This window comes from Trichomycterus rosablanca, chromosome 20 (assembly GCF_030014385.1).
Source record: "Trichomycterus rosablanca isolate fTriRos1 chromosome 20, fTriRos1.hap1, whole genome shotgun sequence".
Lineage (NCBI taxonomy): Eukaryota > Metazoa > Chordata > Actinopteri > Siluriformes > Trichomycteridae > Trichomycterus > Trichomycterus rosablanca.
In genome coordinates, this window is record NC_086007.1 from 13,648,772 (window position 1) to 13,666,789 (window position 18,018).

Consider the following 18,018-nt stretch of genomic DNA (forward strand, 5'->3'; position numbering starts at 1 on the left):
GCCAGTCGTGCAGCGGCGGCTGCCGAGGAAAAGGTCACCAACAGCCCAAGAGAGCGTGTCTCTTAAAGCCCGTCTGATCTCACGCCGTTGTTCTAAGGGTGTGAATCGAGGCACAAAAGCGTGGCTGACCCTTCTAACCCCAGTGCTCTTAACAAACGCCTGAATGGGTTCGCCGGACCGGGTTTAGAGCTGGCGCCGCCCGCCCCAGTCATCCCGCATCACTGTCAGTGTGTCCACTAATTACAAAAGGGTTTAGAGATGCATTAGGTAAATGTCACTTCACCACAGCTGCCTGAACAGGCTTTTCTGGGCCTTCTCTCAACACCGAGGGCGTCTCCACTCGCTGCTGGAGCCTCATTAAGCTAAACCATGCACGACTCGGTCTATGTACACACAGCAGGCTTAGCCTAAATGCATGAGGAGGCGTCAACTCTTCTTGTGGTGTCTGAAGTTGAGCGATGGTGGCCACATAGATGACATGTTTCATCTGATGCATAATAGCCTTGACTATTTTCAGTGCAGCATTAATAATTAGGGCAAGATGATGCTCTAGTAATATTACTGGGGTTTTGGGAACACACACCCTGTTAGCACTTGTTGTTGGTGTACAAGGACACAGACACTTTTTGGTGGAGCTTAATTCTCCTCCTGGCATTGACACTGTTTACAACACCCACTGCCTCGTTATCGTCTTGTTAGTCATTGCAGTGTTAAGAATAATCTACCATCCAAGCATCTTCTGGACCTTTGGGAGTCCCTTTTGTTCGATAAATATGGTACATACGTGTACAGAGCAACAGACCAATTCCTGATAGGTGTAAAGCCTGGAATAATGAATCCATCACTAAACCAAAAACAGCATCATGGTCATATAGAAGTCTGTTTTACTCTTCGAATTATTGTAGGTGAGTTCACATTGCTGCTAGCCCACTACCACTGAAACCCAGTTTTCAGTCCCATACGAATATAACCACTGGGTAAGGCATAAAGCATCTAAATAAATACATAAAACAATCTCAGCTGTGCTATCACACATACATAATTGATTATGTCTAAAACAAGGTATGGCCGAAGCCCTGTGATGGGTTGGCACCCTGTCCAGGATATTCCTGCCTTGCACTCAGTGTTTCCCGGTAGTACCAGGCCTTCCTTGCAAACCTGACCAGAATAAAACAAATTAATTAATGCATTATTTTCTTTCAAGTCTCATTTGTCTTTTTGTTTGGTTTAGCATAGTGTGTCCTATCTCACAGTTTACTCCAGGTTCCAGGCGTGCCGTTTCTTTCCAGACACATTTAATCATCTGCTGTACCACTGATGACATGTTAACATCACAAGCAAATCTATAATGCAAATATAAATATTATTGATTATTGACTAATTGAGGTAGATGTCAGTCCTCTGTAATGGCATATGTGTTTGGGTAGATAAATACAGTTACAGTTTGATTATACTGGACATTTAATAGAATGGCAATGTTAACATGATGTATAAGCCATGGTAGAGGCATCTAGAGATTTAATTTAACACAATATAATTTACATTTGTAGGTTGTAGGAGTCTGTAATTAATATATAATCGACTGCCCTTCTCCCATGCTTTATCAATTCACTGACATCCAAAATTATCAATGTATTTGGGCATATTCATTTTTAGGAAATCAGCACTATGTTACCATTTACAGCACCGTTTATAGCTCTTATGTTCTATATAATCCTTGGTATAAACAAAAGAACCAGTAAATGACTATATATGACTATATCGCCCAGCCATACAATAACTACAATACAAAATTATGTCTATAAATTGTGTCTGTGTAAGGGTTTTCAGAGTTTTTGTCACATACAAGAATGAAAAAAATATATAATTGGAGCATTTGCAGAAAAATCACTTTGCCACATGTAAGAGATAAAACATGACCGCTCACGTGGCACAGTGGTAGAAAACACGCTAGCACACCAGAGCTGACATTTCGAACTCGTCGGTTCGAAACTCAGCTCTGCCATCCGACTGGGCTGGGCAGCTACATGAACAACGATTGGCTCTTGTTCATACTGAGTGGGAGCCGGAGCAGGGCCCTAATAACAATTACGATGCAACTACGACCTCTGCTGGCTGGTCGATGGCGCCTGCACGGAGTTGAGGAATAATGCGTCGATCAGGGTGTGGCTGTCCGTACACAAAGCTGATCCGCATATGAACTCGCCTCGTGCAGGTGAAAAGATGCAGTCGGACACTGCACACGTATGTAATCGGGCATGTCATGCAGCCATGATGTAAAGTGGACCCCAAAATGATATCTTAATAAATATCAGCATGTCTAAGGTGCTTTATTTAACTGGAACAGTGGCAACTTGCCAACAGTACTATTTGTTTTCCTTGACGAATATCTTTACAGGCTTGGCGAAAGTTATAAAGTTATACATATTTTCATGTATTCATGTAACATTCAACTTAAACCAACTGTAAAAAATCAATGTTGATTGATACTAAAGGGACAATAAATGAAATTCCTAATGAGTGTCTTTATTTAGCACACAGACACACGTACAGTACAGATACATAGTTTTTCTGCATATCCCAGCTTGTTTGGAAACTCGGGGTCAGAGCGCAGCATCACCAAATGTATGCCACCCCTTTTGCTCAGTAGCTTAACTGTGTCTGCTTATGCCAAGTTCACACTACACGACTTTCCAAGTCGTCAGGTCGCTGTACAGTTCACACTATACAACTGGATCTCTTGTAATCGGGAGTCTTTCAAGTCGGTGTGTATTTCACACTGCATGACTGATCGGCAATATGCGTTTTCACACTACACGATCTATCACCAACTGCAATCGCAGACGAGCTTCTCTGGTCTCCCAAACTACGCCTATGTTTTGTAGAGAACGATCAGGTCAGAAATACTGTAAAACCTGTGTGTGTGCTGATGTATTCTGATATAAACTATATTATGCCCCTGTTCCACCTTTTTACAACTTCTCCCCTGCGTTTCCCCTCACCCCGTATCTTGCGTTCTCATTGGCTGTTCAACATAGCACTCATTGCCAGTCAGGCAACTCAGATCCAGATATGTGACATGCTAGAAATCTCGCTTCGGAGTGCTCGGCGAGCCGCTCGGATCGAGTTGTTGTGTAGTTCGCACACAGCGATTGAGAGCCGAGTTTCGATTGCCGAGCGAACACAGAGTTGCTCCCGAGCCGGCAAATCTAGCGCCGACCAGTCGCCAAGCGAAAATCAGGGCAAGAATCGTGTAGTGGGAACTAGGCATTAGCAGAGTCAGATTAAGACCCACAACCTTTCAATTAATAGTCCAAAGCTCTACCCAATGAACTACCACTGTCCATAATTAGCAGAATGGAAAAGCATTATTGTAAATCAACTATCTTGCATTTACTGATTGTTCTGAGGAACACCCTTATTTGGGTCACACTTAAATGATGATTTTTACAGTAATCTTCTTCAGCTGTGACAACAATGTAATTGCCGTACAAACGCTTTGCATGTTTCAGATGTTCCAGATGAGAAATGTTGTGGTAGAAAAGCACATCCAGGCTGTCTCTATGTCTTATTGTTAGAATGTTGCTTATAGCTTTAGTCTTTTGACTGCCTTGTCCGAAAAAGTTCAACCGCTTTAAAACATGTGGCTGTCTTTAGTAGAGATGTCCGCTCAGAACCCTGTGCAGTGGATGTCAGTGTGACAAGTACAGAACAGGGTTACCATACATCAACATCAGGGCTTTGGTGGATGGCTGGAAGTACTTATTGTTGAATAAGAGTGGGCCGCTGGACTAGAGGAGTGTTTGTCACTGTTTAGGAAAGTTTAATCCATTACGTTTCTATTTGATCTCCCTCTTTTAAGTTTTTTTTTTTTCCTTCAATGCCTGTATGAAATATTTAAATTCCTAAAAAGAACACAACGTTTCTGTTAATATCAGAGTAAGTCATTTAACTGTCAGTCTGAGTGAAGGCTGCTTCTGTACTGTGTCTGATATGCAGATGATGCAGCCGATCAGGACGGACTGTTTACCAGCAGATTGGCATCCCTGATACTAAATCATCTACACTCTGTGCCCAATCAAGTACATTAGCCATGACAGGAACTACAGGATCTCTTCACCCTGAAATATGCTAGTCATTTTAAGATCATTTAGTAACTGTGTTACAGACCTGGGAATGATACAGCTCCAGATGTTCTTTATCATAGTTGTGTTGGATGATGATGTTGGCCTTGGACTTGCTAAAGGGAATGGGCTGTTTTCAGACTTTTAATTTTCAGGTTACCTTGACCAGGCTTCAAAATTATGCCCAAACCTTTTGGAATGGGATGTCCATCAAGATCATAGTCATGATCATGGATACTACTACTACTACTACTACTACTATTATTATTATTATTATTATTATTGTTATTATTATTGTTATTATTATTATTATTATTGTTGTTGTTATTATTGTTATTATTATTATATTATTATTATTGTTTTGTTGTTGTTGTATTATTATTATTATTATTATTATTATTATTATAAATATTATAAATAATAATAATGACAACAATAATGACAATAATGAAGATATTACTGCTACATCTATCATTACTTAAAAATAATTAATATAATATAATATTTAACATAATAATGACAATAATGGTAATACTATTACTATTAGTACTATTATATTATTATTACTATATTATTAAAAATTAATATACTACTTCTACTACAAATGATATAATAATAATAATAATAATAATAATAATAATAACAATAATAAAAATAAAAATAAGCAGAATAAAATATATTTCTTTTATTATTTACTAGTATTGTTTTATATTATTAATACTACTACTATTACTATTTAAAAATGTATATGCTACTACTACTACTAATGATAAAATAGTAAAAATAATAATAATAATCAATATATTACTACTGCTACTTCTATTACTACTACAAAAAAATGAATATACTACTTCTACTACTGATGATAATAATAATAATCATCATCATCTGTTTTTACCACCTTTTTATCCTATTTAGGGTCACAATGGGTCACAATTCACTGTGCAAAAGCTAGGAAACACCCCAGGCAGGTCGCCATTCCATCACATGGAAAACACACACACACACATACACTCACATTTAGGGCAACTTTAGTATCTCCAGTTTACCTGACTGCATGTCAGAAAAGACACAGACTGCTCCACCTGAGAGACGAACCCAGGACCTTCTTGCTGTGAGGCGACAGTGCTACTCACTGAGCTACCATGCCATCCATAAAATAATAATAACTATAACAATAATAATAATACCAATTATGTCAATAATGAATACAAATTTTCTACTATTACTTAATAAATAATTAATACAATACTATATTGTGCATCAACAATAATTATAATAATAAAAAATCTATTACTACTACTTAGAACAAAAAATGAATATACTACTTCTACTACTGATAATAATTATAATAATAGTAATAATAATAAATATATTACTACTACTACTACTATTACTACTACTTAGAACAAAAAATTAATATACTACTTCTACTACTGATAATAATAATTATTATTGTAAAAGCTATTATGGTACGTATAACAATAGTAATAGTAACTATGCTAATAATAATAAATGTGCTACCGCTACTACTTTTACTACTACTACAACCACTTCTGCTACTTGTAATAATAATAAAAATCTTTCTTTTCACTTGAAAAATATAAGCATTGCCGCATCGTTCTTTTCACATGGCATACTAATGCATGATTGTGTTTTTAAATACTGGAATGTGATGTTAGAAAAGAGTTTAAATTGAGGTCACAGTTACAGACGAACCATTCTGGGACAAGAATGTAGACATGCTTAGTAGCTTTAATCTGCAAAATTACAAATCTAGCCCTGGACATCTTCCGTGTCTAATGCTGTCTAAAAGTCATGATCTTTGCCTGTGGCGACTTAGTGATAATGTAATATTTCTGTTCTGCCTTTAAAAAGCAGCGCTCTCTCACAGCTCTTAGTTTTCTTTGAAGCAATGCCGAATGTCCGTACACACAAACCTGGCTACCGACTGTGTGCAGAGTTCCAGCAGACCGGATCTAGCACAGTGTTGTTTCAGGTTCAAGCTTAAATCTGGAGAAAGAGCTTCTTTAAAGCCACTTTGATGCCCAGCAGATTCATGTCCTCATGAAATATCTCAGTTCCCAACGCTCATGCTCTCTCTGCAGAACCTGCACTTGACATTGCTCCTGAACTCCCAGCTTTGCTTGTGTTGTTCTCGTTACTGAGAATCTCTGGTAGGATGTAGTTTGTAATTGGATGCAGATGTTTCTAAAGCACATCAGACAGACTGTTATTCTAGCCTATGCTGAGCACTTGTTTTCCTTTTTTTTTCTCTTTCCAGGCTTTGAAAGGTTTCCAAAATTCCAAAAGCTAATACAGTGTAGTTTGGTCTTTATTGCACAGTAATCAAGACAAAAGGGAAAGTTTTAATTGGGATCTTGACATTTTTATGTCTTTCTCTAATGTTGTGAAGTGAACGCAGACTAGTTGTAAAAAACTACCAGTCTATCCTTTCTTACTATTTGTGTTGTTTATATAATAAATAATACGTATGTTTTTTGGATCTGCAGATTCATTATTGCAGGTTCATAACTAAGCACAAAAAGTTAAACAGGGCCAATATTAGCATTGCATTGGCTGTCCTGTAAAAAGTGTTTACTGTTTACATTTACATTTTTGGCATTTAGCAGACGCTTTTATCCAAAGCGACTTACAGTTTCAGGGCCCAACAGTGGCAAACCTGGCAGTGGTGAGGCTTGAACCGCCAACCGTCTATTTACTGTACCAATATCTTAAACACTAGGCTACAGCTGCCCTATAGTATTTACTGTTAATAATAGTAGCAACAAAATTAGTCTATTAAATACATGTAAAATATTTTACTGATCCCACGTCCGGGGGACACTGTGGCTAAGTGGGTAGCACTGTCGTCTCACAGCGAGAAGGTCCTGGGTTCAATTCCCAGGTGGGGCAGTTCGGGTCCTTTCTGTGTGGAGTTTGCATGTTCTCCCAGTGTTTGTGTGGGTTTCCTCCGGGTGCTCCGGTTTCCTCCCACTGTCCAAAGACATGCAAGTGAGGTGAACTGGAGACACTAAATTGTCCATGACTGTGTTTGATATAACCTTGTGAACTGATGAACCTTGTGTAATGAGTAACTACCGTTCCTGTCATGAATGTAACCAAAGTGTAAAACATGACGTTAAAATCCTAATAAACAAACAAACTGATCCCACATCCAATTTAGACAACTTCCAAAGTCCTTGGTAATCAAAACAAGTTACTGTAGTTGAAAATACTACAGTAAAGTGTTGGAATACTATCACTAACATGAATTATCTTTACTTCCACCTTATAACTAAATGAAAATAAAATAGAAAAAATATTGTAGTCTAATTATGTAACCCATAATTCCTTATTTTGCTTTTCAGTTGTACTGAGGGTAGCATTAATGACACCTTGAACACGATTCACTATGATATGATTCACTATGATATACTAGGTATAACTTAAGGTTACTCAAAGCAAACAGTTACAGTAGGGGTGTTCGCTTATTGATCTCCTAAATATCAAACACAACGTTGTAGGATCTCTGCAATGTTAAAAAAAAATCATAATAATAAATAAAATGTATACTTAATAAACTTATGTATCATAGATCTGTGTTATTTATTTTATTATTAAAAATAACTTATCATTAAAAATGATTTGTTAAAAACATTTAATTAGATAATGAATGAATTAAAATTATTTATAGTAAAAAATAAAGTATCAGTGAATGTAAAATTGAAGCTTTAATGAGTAAAAAAATATATTAACTTAAATATATATACAGTATATATATATATATATATATATATATATATATATATATATTATTAAAGATGCAATGCACCTGTTTTTATTTATTTATTTATTTATTATTTTATCTTTTCTATGATAGCAATATGGCAGTGCATATAAGAACATTTCAAAGACCTTGAACATTCCTAGCAAGAAGTATTGTCCTGAAGTTCCAAACTTATGATGAAGCATCAAACCTGCCTGGAGAATCATGGGAGAAATTCCAAAATTTTGTCTAGTCCAGAGGCCTGAGCAAACTCCTCAGGACAACAGAGAACAACCCCACTGCCAGGGCGCATTCAAATGAGAAGCGTCAAAACCGCTTTAGCGCTGGCTGTGCCATTGTTTCCTAGGAGTGTGGTGGACCTTGGACTTTGACCCAGTTTGTCTCTGACTTTTTCAAAGTGCCTCCAATGAGATGAACTGTTTGATGCGGTGCAGTAAAAGCGACTAAGACAGTACGAACAATGCTTAACGTAAACAAAGGAAGGCTTACAGGGAAACCGGACCCAGTGTTGATAAAACATGAACTAAAAAATTTTATATATAATGTATTTATATGTTGAAAATCAACATTTCAAATTCAAAATAAAATTGCACATGTTTATATTGATTAGCCTGTGGTATAAAAGGGAAGGACAAAGCAGGTGACCCATGCAACAACCCACTCACTTTTTTTCCTCTCTTATGTTCTTTTGCTCACTCTCTCTCTCTCTCTCTCTCTCTCTCTCTCGCTCTCGCTCTCGCTCTCGCTCTCGCTCTGATTTGGGAATTCCCCTTACAGATGTAACCAAACTTTTGCTTTGATCTCTCATGAGCGCTTCAATTATTGTGATGCTACAACTGGGCTTCCTTTAACTGCGGTAAGCGGTTAAGCAGAAAAAAAAATCATTCTCTTTTCCATCCTTGAATGATTAATTTTGCAGTTCACGCCGGGAAGACTCCGCCAATAACGGAGAGAGAATACCTCCTCGCCACTCCATGCGTCCACACTGTTGCGGTTTGCATTGTGTAGGAGTGTGTAGAAGCGCTAAACTCAAAGACACATTGTGCAAGTCGGTGCCATTTTCATCAAAGTTAAATCGGTCTGGCTTTAAAGTGGAGCAAAGGCTTAAATTAGTGGCAGGATTTTTTAGCCCAGTATGTGGGACACTGTTAAATTCATGTGTTTGTGGGCCGTGGTGTGCTTTTCATAAAGGTCAAATGTTGCACAGAACACTTGCCTGTGACTAACGCAGGGTAAAAAGAAAAAGAGCATTTCAAAGAAACTGGAAAAGCTCGTTTAAATGAGCTGTTTGAAACTTTTAGCTACAGCAGATTGATTTTATTCTGTGCATCTGTCATGAGCGATGAGGAAAAACACTACACATGCGTCTTCTTTTATCTTATAATAGGCTGAAGAGAAAAAGAGCGTCTTGAGAATTAGTTTCATTCTTAGCTTATGTATTATTGTTTTATTTTTATTCTAGCTTATTCATTATTGTTTTTTATTGTTTGTGGGTGGCACGGTGGCTGGGTGGGGTCGCCTCACAGCAAGAAAGTCCTAGGTTTGATACCCAGGTGGAGTGGTCTGGGTCTGCAACAATGCTTTAGGTAGGTGGTACGTGTCAAAGTAACATCCACATGGATGGCAGGACCCAAGGTTTTCCAGCAGAACATTGCCCAAAGCATCACACTCTCTCCGGCTTGCCTACTTCCCATAGTGCAACCTGGTGCCGTGTGTTCCCCAGGTAAGCAGTGCACATGCACCCCGCCATCCACGTGATGTAAAAGAAAACGTGATTCATTAGACCAGGCCACCTACTTCCTTTGCTCTGTGGTCCAGTTCCGATGCTCACGTTCCCATTGTTGGCGGTTTTGGCGGTGGACAAGGGTCAGCATGGGCACCCTGACTGCTCTGCGATGCACTGTGTATTGACACCTTTCTATCACTGACACCTTTCTATCAGAACCAGCATTAACTTCTTCAGCAATTTGTTGGATCGGACCGCACGGGCCAGCCTTCACTCCCCATGTGCATCAATGAGCCTTGGCCGCCCACGACCCTGTCGCCGGTTTACCACTGTTCCTTCCTTGGACTACTTTTGATAGATACTGACCACTGCAGACCGGGAACACCCCACAAGAGCTGCAGTTTTGGAGATGCTCTGACCCAGTCGTCTAGCCATCACAATTTGGCCCTCGTCAAACTCGCTCAAATCCATACACTTGCCCATTTTTCCTGCTTCTAACACATCAACTTTGAGGATAAAATGTTCACTTGCTTCCTGATATATCCCACCCGCTAACAGGTGCCGAGATGAAGAGATAATCAGTGTTATTCACTTCACCTGTCAGTGGTCATAATGTTATGCCTGGTCGGTGTATGTATCCCAAATAATGTGAAGTTGGGTTATAATTAAAAACCCTGACAAAACACCTCTACACAACTAATCTCAAGTTTAGGTTGATAGTAAAGCTTCATGAGGTGCTTGGGTGGCCACTGGGATCCAGGGTTTGAGTCCCCAGCGGTGGTCAGGCACCCACATAAAGACATAATTGACTCTGTCTGAGGGGCCCAGCGATGGATCACTGTCCCGTCTGGGGTGTGTTACTGCACTGATAAAGCAGTGATAAAATAAAATGAATATGAATGAATAAGGCTTCATAATAAGACAAAGATATCTTCTGGTTTTAATTCCGCCATGAAGCATCTGTATCTTCTTTTGCAGCTGTCACATATTGACATCCAGACTCCAATAAAGGAAATCCAGCTGTGGTTAATCATTTTATATTTATGAAACAATGCTTAATTAATTTTTTGTTGGAAGTCCCAACATTTGGTTTGATTTAACTTCTGTCAATAATTTTAAATGCGAATGTAACATCTTTATATAATAATAATAAATAGTAATACATACAAATACATGAAATGTAACTCATTTTATGAACACTGAAATAGTGCCTATACAAATAGAAATTAGAATAAAAATCATTAAAAAACACTCAAATCTTGTAGAAAGCCTTTCCAGGAGAGTTATTATAGCTGCAAACTGGGTGACCAACTCCATATTAATGCCTTTGGATATTAATAGGCTGTAATTAAAGCTCCTGTGTGTGAAATGTGTAGGTGTCCCAATACTTTTGCCCATATAGTTTTTATGTTTATATATAGTTTCTTTAACCTCTTTATTCTGGTCAGGGTCACTGTGGGTCCTGTATCACCTGGAAACACTAGACACAAGGCAGGAATACCCTGGACGGGGAACCGGTCTATTACAGATCATTGACCATCAACCACACCCCATCCCATGACACAGCCAATCATGTGTGGTTGGCTGATAGGTGCTGAGACTTGGTGCAAGGTTTGAACCCAGGTCTCAATAGTGGTAGGTTAGCGGAATGGACAGTGGACAATGTTTGGAGCATTGTGGCCGAAAGCTGCTTCACATTTTGTACAGCTTATTATTGAAACATTTCTGCAAGCCAGTGCTTGATCTCAGTGTGTTTTCTGTATGACATTCGTAAAAAAGCGATTAGTCTTCATAGCTGTGAAAAGTGACTTTGTAGGAAAATGTCCTGCTTGTAACTTGCATTATAAAAGTGGACCTTGTACCGAACCTTGTGGTATACCACTAAGAATACTGTGTTATCCAGAGATATACTTTTCTAGACTGACAAAGCATGATTTTCCATTAGGATTTGTTTCAAGCCAGTGTCTAGTGTAGAATATTCCACCCTATATTTGCTTCAGGGGTATATAAGGTTTGATAGTATTTGCTGCATCCCTCAGTTTTTTTCATTTTCATTTCATTCCTATTCTTTATAATATGAAATAATTATTATTATTATCAATTTATTCATTTTATATTGATATTTTTTTCTTTAATAATTAATATTATTTTAACAATAGTTATAATAATTTATTATATTATTAATTTATTATAATATTAATTTATTATTATTATATTATTGCATTATTCTATTCTTCTTATTATTCTTATTATTATTATTACTAATTTATTAGTATCAATTATTATTGTTATTATTATCAAATTTATTTTATTATTGATATTTGTTATTATTTTTTTCTTTAATAATTAATATTATTATTTTTAACAATAATAATAATAATTTATTATATTATTAATTTATTATAATATTAATTTATTATTATAATATTATTGCATTATTCTATTCTTCTTCTTCTTATTATTATTATTAGTAGTAGTAGTAGTATTAATTATTATTATTATTTAATTACTATTTTTATATTTTTTTTCTTTTCATTCCTATCCTTTATAATAATTATAATAAAACAATAATAATAATAAAATAGCAACAATAACAATAATAATAATAATTATTATTATTATAATTATTATTATTATTATTGTCAGTGTATTCATTTTATTATTGTTATTTTATTTTATTTTGTTTATTTTTTTGTATAATAAAATTAAATATGCACCAAAGGTTTGTACCAAAAGTATTTATATTGAATCAATATCCTGACATCTTGTCATACTGATAACCAAGCTGGAAACAGAACAGATGTGCAGCCTTTAGACTTTAGGCTTTTGAAGGGAGGGAATATTAATGGTGTTTCCCTCCCTGTTTCAATTTCAATTCTTTCAGTTTCCACCCAGAAACCATTTGTGGTCTTAAGTAGAAAATTTAAAAAAAAAAAACCTTAATGTTTCCAAAATGTAATATACAACCTATTTTTATACATTTATATAAGGTTTTAACATCTGGAACACCCAACCACATAACAGAATTAGCACGTATAATGTTTTATGTGGACATCACGTCCCTGAATCCTTGTGGATTTTCCAGCGAGACTGGTTTCTTTCACTCACACTCATTTAAAGCACTTTTCTGCCACTCGGGATGCTTCAGTGACAGTGGCGTTTTCTTCACTCTTCATTACACCAGTGGAAAATCTCTCATCACTTACTGCTTTGCCCTGTTCGCTAAAAATTGAACAATTTTCCCTGTGAAGTCCTATCCACCGGTCAGTCTCTTACTCTTTCTCTCTTTCTCCTATTCTGGGCTGTCTTCATCTTTCCTGACAGCTCTGTACCTCATCACCAGCTATATGAAGCGACAGCTCACATCCTGGGGCTACGGCAAGGGCTGCTTACTGAAAAAGAGCAACACACAACACACATTCTCCCTAGCACATTCCTTTCAACCCCCCATACGGATGCACATACACATGCACCGCACTGCCTCTCACACACCATCACTCAGACCCCTTCTCTATCCTAAATCATGGATGCATTTGCTTTAGTTCGCCCTTGGTGCCACAGGGCGGTTTGTAGGGTCTGGGTGAGAGCACCCAATCAGGATTCACAATGGGCTTAACTAATGGATTTAGAAGCAACTGAGCCTTGGCATCCACTGCAGCTACACAGAATTTTACAGTATTGATGTCTGATAATTATATTTTGAGGTCAACTTGGAAGTGTTCACACCTTCATTCCTGCACATTATACAGACCATAGATATCTGTGAGTCCCATAATTAAATCTCCCTGTTTGCTTGTGCAGGAAACTGTACCACAGTTTGTCATAGCAGTAATATTTAACCATGAACATTTTAACAATATTTTGCTAAATTTGGTACCCTAGGCAATACAATTATATCATTTTTGTTTTACTTAGGTGTTAACCATTAATGCACAGCCCCATCCAGTTTATAATTACTACTTTATAATTCATTTGAGAAACTAATGATGAGCAAATTTGAATTTACTTGGTGTTTGCAATCATTCCTGTACCATGTATACACATTCATAAACTGTCTGTTTCTATCTGTCTCTCTGCCTGTCTGTCTTATTATCTGTCTGTCTGTCCACCTTCCTGTCTGTCTGTCTATCTATCTGTCTGTCTGTTTGTCTGTCTGCCTATCTATCTATATATCTTTGTCTCTCTATCTGCCTGTCTTATCTATCTATCTATCTATCTATCTATCTATCTATCTATCTATCTATCTATCTATCTATCTCTGTCTATCTATCTATCTCTGTCTGTCTGTCTATCTATCTGTCTGTCTGTCTGTCTGTCTGTCTGTCTGTCTGTCTATCTATCTATCTATCTATCTATCTATCTATCTATCTATCTATCTATCTATCTATCTATCTATCTATCTATCTATCTATCTCTGTCTGTCTGTATATCTATCTGTCTATCTAATCCATCCACCCACCCAAACCCATCCATCCAATCCACACACACACCCACCCATCAATCCAATCCACCCATTCATCCAATCCAGCCACCCATCCATCCATCCACCCACCTGGTCCACCCATCCATCCAATTCCATCCACCCACCCATCCATCAAATTCCACCCGTCTATCCATCCATCCATCCATCTATCCATCCATCCATATGTCTGTCTGTCTGTCTGTCTGTCTCTCTCTCTATCTATCTGTCTTTCTCTGTTATTGTCTGTCTATTTGTAAGTGTCTGTCTGTCTATCATCTATAAATCTTTACTTTGGTTTAAGTTGCTGTGTCTACATGAATGCCCGAAACAGAAGGGAAAACACTATGCCATAGTCTTTTGGGCAGAGAGGTGTCACCATTTGTAGTCAATCAAAATTAGGAGGCTATGCTGCAAAGTTATAAGAATCAGTTGCTGTTGGCATATTATTTGACTCGGCAGATATTAAATGAACACAAAAAGCCGAAGAAGTTACAGTTAACGAGTAAAAATCAAATGCACATTAACACAAGAATTTCTCCAGCCCTCTATTAGTAATATGTAACTGCTTCTGATAGCTTACCTAGCTGTAACCAGTGAGGACAGAGTCCTGGGAACAGTTAAAAGTGCTTTGGGACCTTGTGAAAATCAAAAACAAATCTTCAGGAGCAGGGCGGTTAAAAGCTACAGGCTCAGTGGCCTTTGAAGTGAAGGGCAGCAATGTTAATCGTCAGCGCCGGCTTAGCCAAAGGTGGTAACAATTTAACAAGACTGAATGGCAGCAGGGAGCTGGATGCGTATCAGGTGTTTGCAGACGTCGTACGCTCAGCGGCAAAGAGGAAGCCACTCCAGAGATGAGAAAAAGAGGCCAACTTAACAACCAGTAATTCTTTGTTTGCTCTGCCAATCGGGCCCTTATTTGCCGGGAGGTAATAGAGAGCTCTGGGATTGGGCAGCTGGACCGGTTACTGCCGCTATTTTTACTGAACGCTACCAGACTCCGACGCAGCCGACATCTCCGCGCTCTACCTTAAGTGAACTGCAGAGCGTATTAGCAGTCTTCCTGACGCTCCAGCGGGGTTCAAATGGGGCAAAGCGCTAAGCTTTCGTGGCTTGTAATAAACAAGCCAAGTTCAGAGAACGTTAAGCCCTCGGCAGCCTGTCGCCAACGATGTTCCCAATCAGTTCCGATGAAACACGACACTTAAAAGACGGTTCTAATAGTTGGAACATTATCCTGTATTTTAAGTATCTGGATGTGTGCAAGGGGTTGTGTTTTTTGTTTGCCTGCGGTATTCTGTTAGCATGTTAAGCCAGCCATGCTCTCTGTGATTGGGGAATGCTTCATCTGCGGTTACGTTTGCTAGGAAGTTTGCATTCTTGCTTGTGGAACTTTCTCCAGCGTAAGAGTACTAGGGGCCACAGAGACATTCTCCAGATCTCTGCGGCCCTTAGTTTCGTTAGGTTAATACAGATTGGCTAATATTATATATACACTGATCAGCCATAACATTAAAACCACCTCCTTGTTTCTACACTGTCCACTTTATCAGCTCCACTTACCATATAGAAGCACTTTGTAACTCTACAATTACTGACTGTAGTCCATCTGTTTCTTTACATACTTTTTTTTAGCCTGCTTTTACCCTGTTCTTTAATGGTCAGGACCCCTACAGGACCACTACAGAGTAGGTATTCTTTAGGTGGTGGATCATTCTCAGCAGTGATGTGGTGGTGGTGTGTTAGTGTGTGTTGTGCTGGTATGAGTGGATCAGACAGTCCACTTACTGTCCAATCTACCACCTAGTTGGTCCACCTTGTAGATTCAGAGACTCTGTAAAGTCAGAGACGATCGCTCATCTATTGCTGCTGTTTGTGTTGGTCATCTTTTAGACTTTCATCAGTGGTCACAGGACACTGCCAACAGGGCACCGTTGGGTGGACATATTTTTGGTTGGTGGACTATTCTCAGTCCAGCAGTGACAGTAAGGTGTCTAAAAACTCCATCAGTATTTCTGTGTCTTATTCACTCATACCAGCACAACACACACTAACACACCACCACCATGTCAGTGTCACTGCAGTGCTGAGAAAGATCCACCACCCAAATAATACCTACTCTGTGGTGGTCCTGTGGGGGTCCTGACCATTGAAGAACAGCATGAAAGGGGGCTAACAAAGCATGCAGAAAAACAGATGGACTACAGTCAGTAATTGTAGAACTACAAAGTGCTTTTATATGGTAAGTGGAGCTGATAAAATGGACAGTGTGAGTAGAAAGTGAATCACTTTCTTATTTTTGTACAATTAATCATCACCACACTCCATCGTGATGTCAGCCTTGCACCACAGTGAACTGGCTGGATGGTAATAAGGTATTTCTCCTCCACATACCAACTCCTGCCCCAAAGGAAGGGTAAAATTTGTGTTAATCAAAGTAAAAATCAGTAAACAGTGCTCTAAAGATAGGGCCAATCAATATAAACTTCTCTATCACTGTGTATGTACAGTAATTATAGATCATGGTGATAGTATTCAGTCTGGGTCAAAAGTCTGAAACCACTGGTTGATCTGGTGGTTCTCCATTCACACTTTAAGGGCTTTTAGGGCTTTTCCACCAAAAGAACCATGGTTCTTGAACCGGTTCTGTTCAGGTTTCTTAGAACCTTGGTGTTCTTGTAGAGAACCGACCCGCGTTTCCACCAGTTTTTGAGAATCAAGTCTGCGTCATCAGCGGTGGGCGCTACTTAACGAAAGTTAAGAGTAGTAATGTCATGGCGGAGCGTGTAGATTATGTGCGAGCATTTGTGCTGCTGTTACAGATGTTCGTTGTTGTGTAAAAGCATCGATCAGCTGTTGGTGATAAAAAGACGTAGACGTGTTTGTCGCAGTTGTTGTTTTCTTTAGTTCGTTGACTTGAGAAGCGTTTTGCGCTTTGTTCTCACCGCGACTCTCGGCACAAATAGCCGATTTGCTTAGCGCTCGACTCGAGCGATAAAACATCACTAAAGTTCCACAACACGAACAACTAATTGTGTGAAATAACCATCAAATCTACTCCAAAATACAATACATGTCTCTGTGTTTAGCTGGATTTACTTCACGTGTGTTTATGCAGCTCGGGGTTCTGAATCTTCTCGGGAGAGTCGAAAAAGCATAACGTAAAAAATATAACATAACGTGGCTGAATGTACTAAAAATATGACTCAGGAACACTACATTTCTCTCCGTTATTACAGGTTATAAGTGCTCTGTACTGCCCAAATTCATCGGTCATTGTTTTAGTACAATAAGTCACGTTACACTTTATTTTTTGCGTTAAGCGGTGTTCGTACTGCCCGGGTCACGTTTACCACGTCATATCACACAATTAATCTTTTTTTAAGACGCTTTGAAAATATCAGCGGTGTGACACGCCCACAGATGACGTCACGGTTCGCTCTGAAAAACCAAGTATTCTGTGGTGCCAGATTGGCTTGCTAGTTCGCTGTCTGGAACCTCTTTTTTTTTGGTGGAAACACGCGGAACCGGTTCAAAATCAAGTTCGCGAACCAGAACCGGAACCGTTCCGCGTTGGTGGAAAAGGGGTAATTGCGAGCAAGTCATTATCTCATCTACTAGATGTCAACTGGCCCTGGCACATTTTTCAAGGTGTTGCTTACTTCCAGTGATCTTAGCTGGCACCAAACTCCCAGTGGCCTTTATGATGACAAAGCAGTTATCAAAGCTAAATAAATAAATACACAAATAGACGTCAACTAGTACAGTTTGCAGTTTGTTGATACAACTAAGACAAATTAGTACAGTAAATCAGGTCTCATGTGCGCATAAACAGTCCTGTTGAAGCGATGTTTATAAGAGGACCCGGAAGGTCCGCAGCACGGCTGAGGAAACCTCATAACCGCTGAAGACTGGTCAG

At 38.5% G+C, this 18,018-nt stretch overlaps 1 protein-coding gene across 8 annotated transcripts in view; it reads left to right on the plus strand.

Annotated features, from left to right (window-relative positions):
- Positions 1-18,018, plus strand: part of bcas3 (BCAS3 microtubule associated cell migration factor) — a 409,318-nt gene that overhangs the window by 213,514 nt on the left and 177,786 nt on the right. The window lies entirely within an intron of this gene.